This window comes from Herpailurus yagouaroundi, unplaced genomic scaffold (genome assembly GCF_014898765.1).
Source record: "Herpailurus yagouaroundi ecotype Mexico unplaced genomic scaffold, PumYag 250, whole genome shotgun sequence".
Taxonomy (NCBI): Eukaryota; Metazoa; Chordata; class Mammalia; order Carnivora; family Felidae; genus Herpailurus; species Herpailurus yagouaroundi.
The window spans coordinates 12,749,897-12,755,156 of NW_024412467.1; the positions used below are offsets into that span (position 1 = coordinate 12,749,897).

The 5,260-nt window shown below is 41.6% G+C and overlaps 1 pseudogene; it reads left to right on the forward strand.

Annotated features, from left to right (window-relative positions):
- LOC121020594 (NADH dehydrogenase [ubiquinone] 1 alpha subcomplex subunit 8-like) lies at positions 1-734 on the forward strand (annotated as a pseudogene).
- Positions 735-5,260: the final 4,526 nt, after the last annotated feature.

The following is a 5,260-nucleotide window of genomic DNA, read 5'->3' on the forward strand; positions in this document are numbered from 1 at the left end:
ATGGGTACCGCCATCATGCCAGGGAGAGTGGAGCTCCGCAGTCTGGGGGATCCGAAAGGGTAGGAGGTGAAAGTCGGTGCTCAAAGCTGAGGCTCATCACTATGGAGTTCAGTGTGATAAGCCTAACGAGTTCATGCTGTGCCACTGGAAAGAGAGACTCCAGGCAGTGTTTAGAGGAACGTGAGATCATCAACAAATGTGCTCTGGACTTCTTCAAGCAGATCAAGCTTCACTGTGTAGAGCCTTTTACAGAAGCTTAAACTAAAAGTGCCTGGGTGGCTCAGTCAGCTGAATGTCTAACTTCAGCTCAGGTCATGATCTCACAGTTGATGGGTTCAAGCCCCGCATCAGACTCTGTGCTGACAGCTCGGAGACTAGACCCTCCTTCAGATTCTGTGGCTCCCTCTCTCTCTGCCCCTCCCACCCCAAAAGTAAATGCACATTAAAAGAAATAAAAAACAAATAAAAGTAAGAAGCTTAAACTTGCATTGATTATTCCAGCCTGCATTTAACTCTGCTGGTGTTGCAAACAGCAGACCAAGTTTGACAAGCCTGTGCCGGACAAACTGGGCTGGGTGTGACATGACCCGAAAGAGCGGTCAAAGTCACCAAAGTGAAAACAGATCAACCTTTCCCAGAGAATGTCAAGACCAAGAGCAGAGCCCAGCCCCGAGGTGGAAGGAGAACGGAAGCCTGCCAAATGTGGCAGCCGCCATGTTTTCTGGACCAGGTAGAGAGGGGTCCATGGCCTGCACTCAGTCAGTGCATGTAGAGAGGAGTCCATGGCCTGCACTCAGTGGTCCAGACGACCACTGATGACACTCCCATGCTGTTTGCATCGACCAATAGAGTGTCCTTTCTGGGATTATAACCTTTAAAAAGTTAATTCATGTGACTTGGCAGTTATTCTATACCATTTCCCGGCCATTAAAAATTTTAAAGGGAAAAAAAACCAAAAACCAGAAACAGACTCATAAATACAGAGGACAAACTGGTAGTTGCCAAGGGTGGGGTAGAAGAAGTCCAAAATGGGTGAAGGGGACGAAGATTACAAACATCCAGTTAGTTATAAAATAAGTCATGGGGATGAAAGGTAAAGTAGAGGGAATATAGTCAATAATATTGTAATAACTTTCCATGGTGACAGATAGTAAGCAGACCTATCGTGGTGAGCATTTCAAAATGCATACAATTGTTGAATCGCTATGTTATCACCTGAAACTAATATAATATCGTATGTCAACTGCACTTCAACTAAAAAAAATGTATATGCCTTTTCATTTATTCAAGGCATCTTTTAAATCTCCCAAGAGCCCTTACATTTGTCTTCATATATAGGTTTCCCACATTTCTTGTTAAATTATTCCTATTTTATCTTGAAATTCTGTTATTAGAGTTAACCGTTCAAAAAGCCCTCTCACTGCAGAAAGTCCTCTTTACAAGAAGAATCCAACCAAAGAAGTACCAAGACAATAGGAGGTTAAAAGCTAAGGAACGTGGGAATAAAAAGGAAGTGTCCTATATTCTCCCACTTTAAATTGACTGGGCAAGTTTGACCTCCCCGATTTAGTCTCCTCCATCCACCCATTGGCACATCCATCCATCCACTTATTCATTTATCAGTCGTGTGCCAAACATGGCTAGGCCTTCAATCAGAGCAGTGGATAAGAACTAACAGCACCAGCAGAGATAACTATGCACGGATCAAATAATAAAATTCTGCCATCAAACATATACTGTGTTGTATCTTTGGCCCTCGGCCTTTCTCACATTAAGCACTAAAATTTAGAATCTGCTTTTCTTTATTTAATTTTTTTGACCTCCAATAAATAGCTGTGCTGGGTTCTTAGTATAAAAGTCAACATTCTCTCAGAGCATGAAGAATTTTGTAATAACCTGCCATCAGGTGTTTGACAAGTTTACTGTGAGATGTCAAGGCAAGTCGAGGCAAACCACCTCTAACTACCATACTTCTAGATTAACTAGATTGGTGGGAAGCAAAAACATCCTCAAGAAACAAAGAGAAAAGGTCTTGTGGTTTCCATGTAATCTGACATATGCCTGTCCATTTTTTTGTTATGTAGTTTGCAGATATTTATTTTAAGAACCTATTTGATCACTCGTACCGCCCGGTTTGTGATCATCACTGGTGTGTGTATGTAAGTTTGTTGTAGGCAATTCTACAAGGCTTAACAATCCAGGGTCCATAGCTTCTGTTCTAGCGTCTTGAGTCTCAGATTTTTTACCTTTTAGATGGGACTAACAATGCCCCTTCTTACTAGATTGTTGTTAGGAGCAAGTGAAATAATGTCTACAGAGGATTTAACACAGTGCCTGCTGTAGCTACACCCAATAAGCAGTTGCCCAGTTGCTATTAATTTACTACTTTCCAGAACCAGTTTATGGAATCACCTTCTAGATTGTATTTTGAAAGCATATCCACGTCATCATTACCAGCGCTTGACCCCTTTATTTGTGCTGTGTCATCAACCTCCTTGAAAGAGATACAGCACCTCAACCCTCTTGGAAAGGTATGAAGCAAACATTAATCAGATTCTGAATTTTGCTTTATGGAAAATAGGTGTGGTTCTGGGAACAGCGGCCTCAACAACACCTGGGAGCTTGTTAGAAATGCAGAAACTCGAACCCTATCCCAGACCTCTCAGTCAGAATCTGCATTGTAAGAAGATCCCTGGGTTGATTTCCAGAAACTTCAGAGTTTGAGAGGCCCTGACATTGTTTACCTACCAGTGGAGACAAAGTTATTATAAACAGCTGCTGCCCCTAGAGCAGGGGTAACGCGGTGTTACATAAGAAAGTCACAGCATCCTTGTTCCTGCCCGGTGGAAGGCTGATCTGTTTTTTTGCTGGAACTCCAAACCAGAAATTATATTTCTCACCAAAAAGAGCAAATGAAACACCCATCCTGTAGTTCAGCGCATGCAAGGGATACAGAATGCTAAACTACAGGAGGAGGAAAGCTGAATGCAGAGCAAACCAAGGCACTTGACCTTGGACGTTAAGGAATCGGTGGCTGACATTGATGAAGTTTCCTTGGAAATGTAATTGATCAAACTCCAATAGAAAGAGCTCTGGATTATTTTTTTAATGTCTGCACATTCCAGCAGTATGTGAGGAGTTCATTTACTCCACGTTGTCTCCTGTGCTTAGTATTGTCAGCAGTTTCAAAGGCATCCTATTAAGCGTAAGGTGGCATCAAATTGTGATTTCCATTTCTCTAACGAATAACCATCCTGAGCATCTCTCCACGAAGTCATTTTCTGTCCACTTTTGGTGAAGTGTCCATTCAAATATTTTGCCTCTTGTAAAAAATTAGGTCGTGACATTAAATTAAAATTAAGTTTAATTCAAAATTTTAAATTTAATTATTTTTTACAAGAGGCAAAATATTTCATTAATAATTAAGTTGTGACATTCTTTAGCCAGATATTTGTTTATAAGTATTTTCTCTGCTGCTCATCTTCCATTATCTTACACGCATCTTTCAAGGAGCAGACATTTTTTCAATTTTGACAAAGTCCAATTTATCAACAAATTTCGATGGCTTATGGCTTGATTTGTGTCCCCTAAGTAATCTTTGCCTCAGCCCAAATCACAAAGATGCTTTTCTATGCTTTCTTCAGGAAGGGCATTGGCTTCCATGGTAGCCGCTAGTCAAATGTCAAATTTAAATTTAAATTAATTAAAATCTAATTAAATAAAATGACCGATTCAGTGTCTTAGTCACATTAGCCACATTTCAAGTGCGCAAGAGCCACTTGTGGCTATTGGCTATTGTATTGAACACCACAGGATAAGAAAACATTTTCAGCATTACAAATGTTGCTGTAGAAGACTAATAGGTTTGGGTTTTACAATCAGATCTGTGATCCATTTTGAGCCAGCAATCTCACTCCTGGGTATTTCAAGAGAAATGGAAAATACATCCACAGAAACATCTCTAGACTAATGTTTAAAGCAGCTGTATTTTTTTTGTTAATGTTTATTTTTGAGAGAGACAGAGAGCACAAGCAAGGGAAGGGCAGAGAGAGAGAGGGAGACGCAGAATCCAAAGCAGGCTCCAGGACCTGAGCTGTCAGCACAGAGCCTGGAGCGGGGCTCGAACTCATAAGCTGTGAGATCATGACCTGAGCTGAACTCGGACGCTTAACCAACTATGCCCCCCAGGTGCCCCACAGCAGCTGTATTCTTAAAAATTGTTTTTAAATGTTGATTTATTTTTGAGACAGCATGAGTGGGGGAGGGGCAGAGAGAGAGAGAGAGAGAGAGAGAGAGAGAGAGAGAGTGAGAGACACAGAATCTGAAGCAGGCTTCAGGCTCCAGGCTTCAAGCTGTCAGCACAGAGCCCGATGCAGGGCTTGGTTCAGGGTTCCATGCAGGGTTCGAACTCATGAACCGTGAGGTCATGATCTGAACTGAAGTTGAACACTCAACCGACTGAGTGTTCGACCCACTGTAGGCTCCCCTACAGCAGCTGTATTCTTAATTGCCAAAACCCGGAAACAATCCACATAACCATCAACTGTGAATGGATAAACAAATCCGTAGTGCAGCCTTGCAAGGAGATCATAGGCAGCAATAAAGAAGAACAAATGAATAACATAGGTAACAATGGGGGTGACTCTCAAAAGCATATGTTAAATGAAAAAAGCCAAACTCAAAAGGCTACTACTTACTCTGTGGTTCTATTCAGATCATACTCTGGAAAAGGCAAAACTCTCGGCATAAAAATCAGATCAGTTGCCAGGGGACTGGGGTGGAGTAAGAGATTGATTATACAGAGGCACGAGAACATTTTGCATTTTGGCGACAGAGAAATATTCCAGATCTTCATTGTAGTGGGGATTATACGACCACATATGTTTGTCAAAATTCCTAAAACTGTTCACTTGAAAAGGGTCAATTTCACCGGAAGCGTTTATTATCCCACAGTTTCTAGAGGTTAGGGATTTGGGAGCAGTTTAGTTGTGTGGTTGTGGCTTTGATCTCCCGGCTCAAATGTCATCTGGGGTTGCTGTCATGTGAAGGCTTCACCAGGGCTTGTGGATCTTCATGTTAAGCTGTTCCTGTATTCTTTTTTTTTTTTTTTAATTTTATTTTGTATTTTTTAAAATTGACATCCAAATTAGTTAGCATCTAGTGCAACCATGATTTCAGGAGCAGATTCCTTAGTGCCCCTTCCCTGTTTAGCCCATCCCCCCTCCCACACCCCCTCCAGCAACCCTCAGTTTGTTCTCCA